Source organism: Homalodisca vitripennis, chromosome 5 (genome assembly GCF_021130785.1).
Source record: "Homalodisca vitripennis isolate AUS2020 chromosome 5, UT_GWSS_2.1, whole genome shotgun sequence".
NCBI classification, from domain to species: domain Eukaryota; kingdom Metazoa; phylum Arthropoda; class Insecta; order Hemiptera; family Cicadellidae; genus Homalodisca; species Homalodisca vitripennis.
This window is the reverse complement of record NC_060211.1, coordinates 71,609,689-71,624,086: the sequence shown is the minus strand read 5'-3', so window position 1 is coordinate 71,624,086 and position 14,398 is coordinate 71,609,689. Positions and strand designations below refer to the sequence as shown.

The following is a 14,398-nucleotide window of genomic DNA, read 5'->3' as shown; positions in this document are numbered from 1 at the left end:
TGGGTACCTACAGACATCACAGTTACATCATAGAAACTCTAATTTCTCTATTGAATGTACTCGTATAAAACGTTAATGTATCGCTAAAGCTTAGTCAAGGCAATTACGAGTGTAATTAGATCATGTAGAGTTCCATTGCTTTCTAGAAATAGCTCTAGAAACCTGCCGTAGTGGGCGAGGCAAGGACAGAGTCACAGAGAGTCAAGAAGTCTGGCTGTGAGGAAGTAAGGTGCGGAGACGGAAGGAGAATGCACGCAACGCGATCTATTATTCACAACGGCAACTAGCGGCAAGCTAGCAGCAGCGGCAAGTTGTGCGGCGCGGCGCTGCGTGGCGCCGTATTGATTGTGGCTCAGTAGCAACCCAGTGTCCTGTGTGGTCGGTTCCGTGTGCCCCGCAGCACCATGGAATAAACGTCAAGGTAACCAACCACTCTACCTGTCATCATCATTACAGTTCCATCACAGTCTCGGAACAGTCAGGCATACACAAAATTCTGGTCAATAAATAAAATGTTGTGTTGAATACTTCGTTTCGGAAAGAACATAGTTATTCCAGAAACGTCACTGATAAGATCAATTGCTTTATCACTTTTTTTATTCACGTGTGATTTTTAAATATTATTTTGAACTGTCATCTTTATCGACTGAAATCTAACTAACTTGCGTTAGCACTACATCATACTTTTATTTGGAATTATACGTTATGTATGTATAGGCAGCGTGCACTTTCCTACACTCTTAAGTACGTGCTGTGAAAGCATTGCGATAGTTTTTATTTGCTGTTCTTATAATGTTGATGGTAACTGAGACGATTGCCAAGGCTTAAGGCGGAGTGTGTTTGCCCTACTACACCCTCCCCAGTCCTCCCACCCCGTAGTATTTTCATTCAATAAATTTGTGTCTTAAATTCTCATGCTAGTGAGCTATTTGTTTTAGTGAAATCATTGGGATTTTTATTAGTCGATATGATGTTTTTATGCAGATTTGTGGGGGTCGTTTTGTTGAGGGTGTTCAAGATAGTAATGGACTATTTGGTAATTGTTACAGTCTTGGTAATTGATTATTTGGGAATTATTGCAGTCTTAGATATTGTGATTTGCGAGACTAAATCCAGTATCTGATAATTTTAGTCATAGTACAATCAATTGAAATAAGGAATTTTCTAACAAAAACGAAGTGAAGCTTAGAAAAGAGAATATTCTGAATTTGGCAATTTGACTAAATTGTTACTGGTTTATTTTTTGTTGTTACTTAAAGAAAAAAATAATTATTCATTGTTTTTAATTACCAATCCCTTCCTTTTTTTGTCTTTAAAAAAAAAATTCACTGATACAAAATGAGATTTTAGGCTGCGAAGCAGGACTGATTTCATTCAATTTCCTCCCACACATTCTTTTTAACAATTCTTCAATCTCCAGTTCTCCCAGTATTAACAAAATTTTAAGTGTATAGTAGATAAGTATCAACTAATGTTTAAAACAATTTTAAGGTTACGAAAGCCGAAGTCAGTCATCATGACAAATTACCTTAATATATCTTCAAATCTGCAATTTAAACCTATTCTCGCAAATACAGACAACTATAATTAAGTTGTAGAGTACTGTTATTTAAAAACTGCAGACCTTAATGCTTTTGGTTTGGAATAATCATGTGAGATAAAAAAAGTAGTATAGGATCAGGCCCGTACTCAGACCAGTTTTTTTCGGATAATTATACCGGGGCCCGCCAAAGCTGAGTACGCCCCTGTACAGGATACAGAAAGACACAGGATTTTTAGAAAGGGTGGTTAAAATGGGAACTGAATAAGGAACCAATAAGAGACGCTGTAGTTAATAACTCAGAAAGAATGTTATTAGACAAAATATATTAAATTCGTTCTACAGAATGAAAGAGAACGATGATAATAAAGACCAAATTAAAGGTAAATCGGAAGATATTAAACATTAGTGGAGTGGAAATGAATCTCACTTTTTCTCCAAAGTGCGAATTTCTCTCTTTAAGGTACTGTAAGACATATTAAAACATAACACTGGCAACACATTAATCACGGGAATCCATAACAGAATTATTAATTGTGATAATTACGTAGACATACATAATTTTTAAAGGTTATTTACAGATAAGGAGTAAGTATCACTGTTCAGGTTTCGAGCAGAGAATCAAATAATTAAAAAAATATCAAAATATACTTTTATTTTGTAAAATTATTGAGGACTTGAGGTATTAGCAAAATGTGTGTATTCCCAGAATTGTTATATTTATACGGCTTTTGTTTGCAGTAAAAATTGTTTCAAGGGAGGGATTAAGTGGTAGTATTTACTCGCTCTTTAAGTTCTTGATTTCATAAAAGGTGTCGAAATATGTTTTTATATGAAATAAAAATTCATTAGAAACCGAATCTAAGAATGTAAAATTTGCAATGTTTGGTAAATGCTAGTTAAATAAATTCACATAAAAATATTGTAAAAGTATTTTTTTTCTTTTCTGTTAGGGTTAGGAAGCCCTTATGTTATGCAGTTCTACATAATAGAAATTTACTAACAGAACTGCAGGCATTAAATAGCAATATGGTTTCTTTCCTTGGGATTGAACAGTTTAACACTATTTTTGCAGTCGTTGTTGGGTTTTACTGAGCGGTCTCATTCCTTGGGGAGACAAATTTGTAATGCCTGGCCTCTGCAAGAGAACAATGTGTTAACCAGGTTTACACATGTCTTGATGGCATCTGTTAAAAAATGTAATTAAGTGGTAGCAAAATACTAATTCACACACCCAGATGATTATATAATTACTCATTAGTTTGCACTTCGGCTTTGATAAACGTGCTTCGTTTGTTGGAGGATGGAACAGGTAAGAGATACTCCAAATACATTAAGATCAAATAAATTTAAAAGGAGATTATTTTTAGATGAATTCTGTTTCGGTTTGATATAATCATCTAACATTATCATCTAGATACTTTGAACTTAAATTTTGGGGATTATCATGGCTTCCTCCAGCTACATTGAGGTCGGGATTAGATATGAGATTGAGTCTAGTTGTATTACTCGTATAATTCATTGTGTTCCTCAAGCCACTTTGCAAACGAACTTAGAAGATTTGTTATGGTAGGTTATATTTTAACCTGTTTTCCTCAAGATACTTCAAAGTCGGGTTTAGATGTGAGATATAGTCTAGTTGTATTACTCGTATAATTCATTGTGTTCCTCAAGCTACTTTGCAAGCGAACTTAGAAGATTTGTTATGGTAGGTTATATTTTAACCTGTTTTCCTCAAGATACTTTGGTATACTTCAAAGTCGGGTTTAGATGTGAGATATAGTCTAGTAAGTTGTATTACTCGTATAATTCATTGTTTTCCTCAACCACTTTGCACGCGGGCTTTGAATATTAGTTGTGCTAGGTTGTATTTGAACCTGTTTTCCAAGCAGATACTTTGATAATGATTTAAAGCCCTAACTCACACATCTCATAGACTCGTATTTTACCGTACTTCCAGAATAATTCGACATTCGGATGAGTCCATTTGACTGACTGGCGTTTGGCATGAGTTTATGTTTTACTTTTGTAACGAGAATGTGAGATTTCGGACTGGATTTACGCAGCCATACAAACGCTCACGGCTAGTACATCGCAGTCGCCTTTCATTCATGTTTGTCTTAAAATAGTCTACTTGGGTATGCAAAAGTTGTGAATAACAAAGCAATCGGTTATTCGAGATAAACATGTACCAAAGAAATAGTAGGTAGTTCGTTAACAAGTCTTTATAGCCGTTCGTAAGAGTTATTGAGTGAATTGAGTAAACGGGGGCGGGTCTGGGTGGAGAGGGGTATACTGAGGCAGATCGCCAAGTGATAACTGAGGTCGTAGCCAGCTGTCGACACGGGCCGAGTCACACCACAGGCGGCCCCAGACACCGTGGAAATAAATGTGCTGCCGCTCCTGTCACGATCTAAACGTAATGACGTCACCAAGAAAGAATTTCAGGAAAGAAGATTCTGAAATAAGCATTTGGCCTTTTTCTGTACTTAATTACTCACAGATTTGACAGATAATTTTAATGTTTCGCCGTTATTTATTTAAACGCTCGTTGCCGTTGTAGTAGAAGCATTTTGCAATAAAATTAACGTCGTCGATTGAGAATAAATTTTGAAAGTTAGGAGATTCAGGAAGTCAGGAGGTTTTGGGAGTCAGGAAGAGGAGGGAGGAGTAATTTTGAGTTTGAGGGGAATGTCGTGCAATATTTATATACCTTTGGTGCCATCATTGAGTTTTCAGTCAGTAGTTTCGGTATTTGTTTGAATAGAACTATCTTATAACCAGAAATGTACAGTACTGAAACTCTGCTGAGTACCACCTTGTTAGCAAGGACTTACGATTCTAAAATGCATATTAACAACATTTTATAATATAATAATATGTTCATGTCATATAAAACAAAGTATGCCACATCACGTGTCGTAACAGGGTTTGCTGAGATTACATCCAAATTTCAAATCTATAGCTCATTTTATTCTCGAGATGTCCTGCGGATGAAAAGAACAGAAGGTCAAACAATACACAAAACAAGTTGACACGAAAATGACACATCATAGAACACATTCTTGTAGATATAAATTTTCGACTATTAGATATAAAAAACAGACGAACTCTTCCTCGAGGCATACTGTCAGATGATACATTCAGTTTCTTTTTTGCTCCATTTCAGAGTTTAAATAATAAAGGTCTAAACATTAAGTCACTACAAAATGATGTTGTACATGTTGGGATAGTTAGGCTACATGTGTTAATATATCACAGGTTTGAATGGGTATATTAAGTTTTTTACAAATTTATTCATTACGCTATTCTCTTGTTGCCGTCATGGTTACCCATAAGGCTAATTTAAAAGTATTCTTTACCGCTCAGCCAAATCCCATGGAGTGTCATCTAACTCAGTATTCTTCAAATATAAATAAAGCTTCATGCACAGTTTCAAGTCTATAGGTCAGTTCGTTTTCGAGATATTGTGTAGACAGACAGACAGAATTAAAAATTTTCTAGCCCCACGAGTGATAGGCTTAGTCAATAACACAGGGAGTATTCTAAAGGGACAATGTACTGTATTGTACGTAATACAGTATTAATACATATTAATATTATTTTGTACTGCAATTGGAATTATGCAATATTGTAGGTGGAGTTATATCCCTCACTTAGAACTGTCTGAAGATAGCAATGTAATAACGTAGAACAAAACATCGATATCTTTTTTCATTTTCATCTTTTGAACTAGTCGGTAACTGAGTAGCCTACTAATGTTTTTATACACGAAATAGCTTTATGAGATTTTATAAAATGTTGTTATAGTTTAAAAATAATGCCATATTTGGCTCTATAATTATCTGTCTTTTATAAATAAGTTACCCCACCCAAAAATAAAAAATAAAATCTGATACTTAAAACAAGACGAATTACGTACATTTTAACAATATTTATTATTTGTATATTACGTGAAGTACACGTAATATAAAACATGATTGTCTACAAATGGTTTCTGTGTACGTTTTTACGTTCTCAAGACATAAAACATTAATCAACTTTGCCCTGTACTCCCGCTCAAAAAATAAAATTTTACATTTACTCTTATAACTACTTCAAGGATTTTTCCGGACATTTGCCATCGTTAAGTGAAACAAGAAAACAGTAACACTACGTTTCGAGATCTGCAATCTGATCTCTTCTTCAGGTAAAGAACTAACCTAATACATAATTACAAACTAGGTTAAAATAAACAAATCTTACTAAAGCGTTGTGGCACGCCTGAGTCATGTCTTTTTATTAAGTGCATGTCTTTAGTGTTAGTGAAGTTGACATACAACATGTAGGTTGTGATTCCTGACTCAGGCGTGCCACAACGCTTTAGTAAGATTTGTTTATTTTAACCTAGTTTGTAATTATGTATTAGGTTAGTTCTTTACCTGAAGAAGAGATCAGATTGCAGATCTCGAAACGTAGTGTTACTGTTTTCTTGTTTCACTTAACGATGGCAAATGTCCGGAAAAATCCTGTTTCCTTCACAATCCTTCCATCGTCAAAAATAACCTTCAAACAAAGAACTACTTCAACCTATAGCCTAGTCCTGTAGTTTTCCTGCTAAATGCATGGTTTGAAAATCACGATATAGCCTATCTATACGCATGAAACTGTTATAGCTTGTTTGCATTTAGTTAGTGCTTTTTGATAATTGGGCGTGTTAATGAAACATTGGGGCCTGTAAACAATTATAACGAGAAAAAAACGGTCAAATGCAATTTAATAAATACATGATCCTTTTATGGTGATCCATTTGGTAGGAACACTGTGAGACCAAATTTAAAAAAATACATTTTTAGAAATATATAACTGACGGTAAACCTGGGTTTACACACTAAATTGAGAATAATAGAAATACGAGCACCACAATAAGTCAATTATTACAAATATTTCAACATTGGGGGGAGGGGAGGGTTTGGAGATAAGTAAATAAACAAGAATCCGTATTGTAGGTACAAGCACCTATCCTATATTTATTTCTGTTATCTTAAAATCCTCACTGCTCTTCGTTTCCGTATTTCTTGCTGACAACGTACATTTAAAATGAGTGAATGTAAACGATACAAATCTATCACGATTAGTAACATTCTTTTTACAAAAGTTACTTAGCGACCGTATACTGTTGAACACAGAGGATTTATTAATCTTTCCCAGAACTGTGTTCATTGATATGCATTTGGAAATCATATCTTTCTTGTTTGCATACGTTATCTAACTCATATAAACAGAGACAACCCAACCAGATGTTTGACCGGACCTTGTGTTGTCTGTTATGCCAACACTGACACCACTGTCGCAGTAAGCGACACCAGAGCCTAGGGGCAAATTCTGTCTTGCCCTAGGATCTCGAGTTTCAGCTGGGGCCAGGTCAAGTCTGCATTCTTGTCCTGCTCTGTTCTCCCCAGTCTTCTTCTAGTGTGAACACACTTTCAGCACATTCCACTTTCGCATTACTCGGATATCCTGTTTCTTCTCTGTCAGGGTGTTTCTTTCTCACTATTTCTAGGATTCCGGGAATGATTATGAATGATTTCATGAATGGTTTCTTATTTTGTATTAAAATTGAGAAGTGCTAGATAAAATGTTTCTTGTATTCTTTGAACTGATTGATTTGTTTTTAATGGTTCACAAGAAGAAAGATTTCAGCGACGAAACTGAAAATAAATATAAATTCCAATTTGATCAATATAACAATATATTTTATAATCCTTTTCATTTTATCAACGCATGCAACACGAATTAATCTAGAATCTTCCATGTTACGCTTTGTTTGAATATCCTAAAACGTAAAGGATGTAAAAGTGTATTTATGTGCAATATTTATTGCTTCCAGTAAAAGATAAATGATTTCATTCCGAACAAACTCTTTGTCTACAAGGCTTCAAATCATCAGGAAATTTTCTTTTAATTAAGTTTTAATTTGTAGTTGCGGAGTCAACATAATCTATTTTATCTTTTACATTTCTTAAAAGATTAAATTTCTGCAAATATATGTGTATAACCTCGACAGCTTGCAATTAAGGGTGTAATTTATTTTTCATGAAAAACTGTACATTTTGCTATCTTTATTTTGTAAATTGAATTAAAAAAGGCAAAAAAAATCGTTATGGGTTCTGGACGAACATAAAGTATGCACTTTCAAACTGACAGCTCGACGTGGGTTCAGTTGTAAAATCCTACGTGCTAATTGCACTGTAGGGATACATAAAATTCTACCAATAGATGTCATCAATAACATGGAACTATAAGGGTTAGTGAGGATTTCCACAAATGTTCACGAAATAGGCATAGTGGAGGGATATAATAGATAACAACTGTGTACCAAATGTTTTTTATTCGCATTAAAAGATTGTACTTATGTAAATATGCCGTTCAAATTGGAGTACCATAAATAAAAAGAAAGAGAATTGAGATGTTAGGAACCAGTGGCTGGCCTCGGCGCGGGATACGAGTTGTGACGTGCCCACACACACGTACGCGCAGCTGCCATTATTGCCACTTCTCGGCCCTCGGCAGTCGTGCGTATACTGCAAGGGCACGTACAGGCACACGACGCGTCTTACAGCGCACAATCGCTTGCACCTTTTGGATTTTGATTTTACTTCGTAGTAATAGAATGATGTACTGATCACAAAATATAGATAATTAGCATTCTTATAAATAAAATTTTGACATGAAATGAAAATTTATTTATCTGTACTCGATTCTAAATATATCCCTTCACTTTCTCTATTTAAGATATATTTTCTAAAAATGTAACTTTAATAATTGCACCGTCTTTAAATTAATTATCTAAAAGATTGAAAAAGTCAGCACTTAGGGGACGTCTAGAATCCAAAAAAATATATAGGATGTAAAATCGATTTTCAGTAGTAGCATGGTAAAATTTTGATAAAGAATTACACCTATTCTATTCACCAACACTCTTAAAGACCTCTTCAGAGTGTAAAATTGGGTAGGTAACCAAATCCTGATTTATTAGTTTCCAAACATTGGGGAGGTAAATGACTCTGAAAGAAAATGGAGTAGGTGTAAATGAGGGCACTACAGTAGGATGTGCTCAGTCGAAGCACGGACGTGATAGAGGTAGAACGGAAGTGCAGTGTTGCCGGATGTTACACTAATGCGTGTGCTACGCTATCGAGACGCCATTGGAATACGGAAGAGAAAAGTGATTGTATATAGTTTGAGTATCGGTACATTTGACTCTTATGATGAATATATAACACAGAACACTGTACAAGGCAGACAATACAACCGTTGCGGGGATGTTAGCAGACTAGCGTAACTCACAAGTGGTATCTGAGTTTGTCTTCTGTTTCTTCTGTTACACCAATTATTAGGAACCGTGATGGCCAATGACCCTTTTCATTGTTTTCGTTGAGGACGATGTTGTTAATAATTAACCTTAATAAACCTTAATTGTTAATTAATGTTAATACCTTAGTTATTAAGGTATGATGTCTTATAAAAATATATTATGGTTATTCATTACTTACGTCGTCATATTTGGTAAACTATGTCGGAAATACATATGGCATCAATTTGTCATCAACTTTTTAAATTTGAGTTTCAATCTAAATTTATTATTTTATATTATTTAAAATATTATTTTCTCAATACTGTTTATAATATGGCAAAATTAGATAAAAAATTGACTAAACCTCAACGCCCAATAAAAGTTCTACCAGCAGCAAATTGTTCTATACTCAGTTATCAGTGTTATTCTGTACAAGTAATAATACGTAGGAATATAACATATCCTTTATTCGTTTCAATGAAAATAATCCGCAAGTTGTGATACAATATACTGGAACTTATATATATATATATATATATATATATATATATAAAATTTTGTAAATTCCAAATTAAAAATAAAATTGTTTCATATAGATATAAATATAAGACTCTTGTGTCAAAACCATTTTAAAATGCACTCCTTAGGGTCCTGTAAAATTTGTAAAATAATAGTTGTGCTGTAGTAACATTATGTGGACGGAAGGCATTAAAAATAAGTGCATCAAAGGCTCCAGTGAGTTAAATGACTTTTAACCATGCAAAATTATCAAAAAAGTCTAAACAGTTGTTTTTGGATAAGTTTCGTGACATATAAATGCTGCCCTCTCCCACATTTATTAAGAATTGTGAAATTATACCACATTTTCAGATTTTTGGTAAAAAACAAAAGTACTATGATATTTAACGTTTTTTCCAATAAATGTTTACATAAACAAACGGTTAATTAATTTTCCGGCTAAGAATCGCTGGCGTATTTTTTCCTGTTCAGAGGAATGGTGAGCTCTTTGATGAACCACAGTTTCACAGATTTCACTAGTATATGTGATAATCTTATATTTCCTATAAATATGTTAATTCTTGAAATTTTGTATGACTCCGAGAAGAGTGCATTAAATATTATTACGACATGAAAGTCTTACTTTAATCTTTAATAAGTTTTATAAATAATGTATGTATTATCGTAGAGGTCAGGTACTCCGTATAAAAAAAATAATAAAAATAAAAATAATAAACTGTAGATCACTCTCTTGCCTTTGAATTTGGAAACATATCTTGAGAAATTGTAGCTTTTATAAATGGAACTGGTTTAAAAATACAAGCCAACCAATAATCTCTAAGATGTTGAGTGGTTATTTTGTCATTCGATCGCTCTCCTCCACCTCCTGACGTACATTCTTTTTTTAAACCACTTAGCATTTGTCAAAATGCAAAGTATGTTTGAGATACTGTTATAGTTACTAAAACAAATCTTGTGAAGATCAGTCCATCAATAAGCTTCTAAAACCACTTGGTGTTGTAAATTGATTACTTTTCAGGACCAAAACCGGTAAAAATCGTCTTGTCATCGTTTCATGAACTGAAACATGACGTTTCGAGAAGTGTTTCTGTCTTATTCTTCACGCATCCTAACCTGAGACATACGATTTATCACGCACGAAAATGCAGATGATGAAACCAAATTCATAAAAATCAAATATATTTAATACCTAGTAGTAAAATTAGGAGAAGCATACACAATATACCACAACAATATACATGCATGCTGCTACAATGTATGATGCACACACTAAAACATGTTACATTCTCTGGAGAAAATGATACAAAAGCCAGTAATCTTGACATACTAACAAATCATTCATTGTCAGTATCAAAAGCTTGAACAAAAGACCATGCTAGATTAGAGAAACAGTATTAGTAAATAACTTATAACAAGAAATATCATACTCTGAGCTACAAAGAACTTTAGAAACTCTTTGGGCTATTTTATTTTCAAGGAATAGTAATTTATGTTTATTTTTCTTATAATCTGTGAATCCATAACATTCTTGCATTGGGAAAAGATTGGGAAAAATCTATACAAGATCGCTCTTTAAATATTGCTGGATTGTAGGTACAATTTGGTAGCAAAATATTAAAAAAATAAACCGGCTTTATAATACTGTATAAAAGTGAAAAATAAGCTTGTTAACTATTTATTTATAATCTCATGTACTGGATGCCACAAATACAGTTTATTGAGGAACTACTGCAATAAGAATTATATGGACTGAACTATACAATAATTGTTTGTATGAAAATACAAAGTTTGTTTGGCAAGAAGATGGTTTTATTTCTGTACGATATTAAATTTTAATGTGAGAGATTTTTTCAACAAGGCACTCGACGAGTGGATTGGAAGGCATGGTACAACTGATTGGCGTGCAGGGCTGGCATTATACAAGAGATTGATCTCGACTTCCATGTTCAAACTGATTTGCGTCCAAAACTGATGTAGAACAACTAATTAGCGTCTAAGGCTGACGTTATACAACAGATTGATCTCGACTTCCGTGTTCAAACTGATTTGCGTCCAAAACTGATGTAGAACAACTAATTAGCGTCCAAGGCTGACGTTATACAACAGATTGATCTCGACTTCCGTGTTCAAACTGATTTGCGTCTGAAACAGATGTAGAACAACTAATTAGCGTCCAAGGCTGACGTTATACAACAGATTGATCTCGACTTCCGTGTTCAAACTGATTTGCGTCTGAAACAGATGTAGAACAACTAATTAGCGTCCAAGGCTGACGTTATACAACAGATTGATCTCGACTTCCGTTTTCAAACTTTGCGTCCAACACTGATATGGATCAACTGATCGGTACCCAAGACTAGTTGGTCTAACACAGTTAGGCTCTATAGTATGGTGAATAAAATTATGAAAAATAATGTTTTGTTCAAAAGCCCTTATATTTACAATAGTTAAGGGTAGCCATCAAAAGCGAATTTAATAAATATTTGTCTAAAAGGTTGGTTCAATTTGTAAAAAAATCAGTGAAAAATATATTGACGTGGTGGTTGCAAGTTTACAAGTTTGCCAATTTAATAAGTTATTACATTTAAGAACTATTTGCACAAGTGCTCTTACTTTATATTCGCTACATTGAATTTTGGAACACTCTGTATATTGAATAGAAGATGTTTATGACGAGAGATTACAAATGCAGTTGTTATGTTATCCATTCCTTACTTTGTTTTTTCGTATTTTTCGATTTAAAATTGTTTGGTAAAATTAACGAAAACAAATGTTAGAACCAAGAATTGGAATTGTTCCAGAATGTCTAGTCAACCGTATACTGTACCGTGTTGTGAGTCGAGATTTATATTGCTAGTTTCGGGCCAACTCACTAGAGTGAACTGAGGTCGGATTTATCAGCAGTGTGTACGAACGAAAGCCTTAGAGATGCATTAATAATGACAATAGTCCCAGTTACACGTTATTTAACAAACACTGAATTGCCAGCGAATACCCTTAGGGATAATGAACTATGGTCGCAAACGTGGCAACAACAAAACCTGGATATGGCAAAATCTGTAACCAAACTTTTTATACAACAGTTTATATATTTGTAGTACCTAGTATTAAAAACTAATTATGATAGATATGTAGAATCTTGGAGCATTTGAAAAAAGGTTTATTTTACTATCACTAGTATAAATTAATAAAACATTTTCCAATATAACTTTTATTTTTGCTCAAGCCTTTCTGAATTAATGATTCCATCATCATTAGTATATAGTAAAATAAACCTTTTTTCCAATGCTCCAAGATTCTACATTCAACATGGCACTCAAGCCCAGTGAGCTAAACAGACTTCACAAATACAAACAAAAAGTAAGGCTACACATTTGCTAATTTGTGAAGTGCCTGGTGATAGAATCATGGATTCCGAATGGCTTTGCGCAAAAATAAAAGTTATATTGGAGAAAGTTTTATTAATTTATACTAATGATGATAGATATGTTGTAGGGCCGCGAGTTAACCAAATGTAGTTAGAACTATTAAAAGCCTTAGATCCGGAATTACCTTCCATAACTTAGCCAACTCATGAAATGTTATGTTATGAGGGACAGAAAAAAGATTAATTTCCAGTCTTCCTGTCCATCCGTTTGTCTGTCTGAACGAAAACGAAATAACTAATAGACTAGGAAGTTTAATTTCTATATAGGCAAAACCGATTTCGATGCTGTTGCATGTCACTCCAAGGAATTTGGCTGAGCGTTAACGAATATTTTACTTTGGCATTATGGGTAACCACGACGGATACTAGAATATTCGTACATGTGTGAAGAAATTGAGTACAATCATACATCATTTTAACATGTGACGTAGAAACTAACACATGTAGCTTTAATACCCCAAAATATGTCACATTATTGTTTGTGCCTTTGTGTGTAGACTTTTATTATTTAAAACAGCCTAGTGTAGCAATGTGGACGCAGTTGTACGTACATGCAGTACACCACTATACGTAGTTACGTACAACAGATTGCACATTGCGCGTAGCAAACACTGCTATGAAACCTAACTTAATGAAAAGAATTGTGAATGTAAACTTAAATTTTGCATGAATCTTCATTTCTACATACATAAGAATGAATTCGATGAAGATGCATGCCTATCAATGTGCATGCCAATTCCCTCAATAGGCTGTCAGATTTTATCTTTTGTCTGGCTTGGGGCTGTAAAAATCTCTGTTTACAAGACATTGAAAAATGAAATGAGCTATAGATTTGAAATTTGGCACGCAACCCCAGCAAAGCCTGTTACGGGACGCGTGGTGTGGTGCACTCTTAACCTTGTTATAGAAATTAGTGAGATTTAATATAAACAGATTGCAGTTCTTGGGAATCTTTCATAAAAGAGAAAGTATTAAATAACATGTTAAACTGTGAGACTCTTTCTAGACAAGACAAGTTAAATAGTTCTGGAAAAAGGTCTCAATTAATTTTGTAAGCATGCTTGATTATAGTCTCAACTTATCAACCCCAGGGACTAGAGTTCGAGTTTCTGTTATGGAAAAATATTTTCTCCAATAACAAATAATCATTCGTAAAGAAATAATGTAGACATAAGCTATTAACTGTTGTAATGCACGGTTATTATGCATTGAACATATAAACAATGAAATTTTATTATTTTTATTTTGTTATGTTATTAAAGATTTGATGCTTTTAACCGTCGGTCAACTTGAAAAGCGATATAATAATTACATTTAATCTTGATTTGAGCCGGAAAAACAATAACTGTGTTTATTTGAATGTATATATATATACATTCAATGTATATAAATATATATAATTATATATATATATATATATATATATTTATTTATTTATTGGCTTATGAAATAAACGAAATCAAACCTAAAAAATACTTACATACGGTAAATTGAGCATTTCTAATCCATGTTTATGTGACTTTTTGTGTGCCTTGACTTTCACAAAAGGTTTCTAGTTAGTTAACTCTGTAAACCC

At 33.7% G+C, this 14,398-nt stretch overlaps 1 protein-coding gene across 1 annotated transcript in view; it reads left to right on the top strand.

The window, feature by feature from the left end:
- The first annotated feature begins 291 nt into the window (after positions 1–291).
- The window catches only part of LOC124362336 (gamma-1-syntrophin), a 321,507-nt gene continuing 307,400 nt past the window's right edge, over positions 292–14,398 (top strand). The window contains exon 1 of the mRNA XM_046816754.1: positions 292–421. The gene's annotated coding sequence lies outside the window, so the exon portion shown is untranslated. The remainder of the gene's footprint in view (positions 422–14,398) is intronic.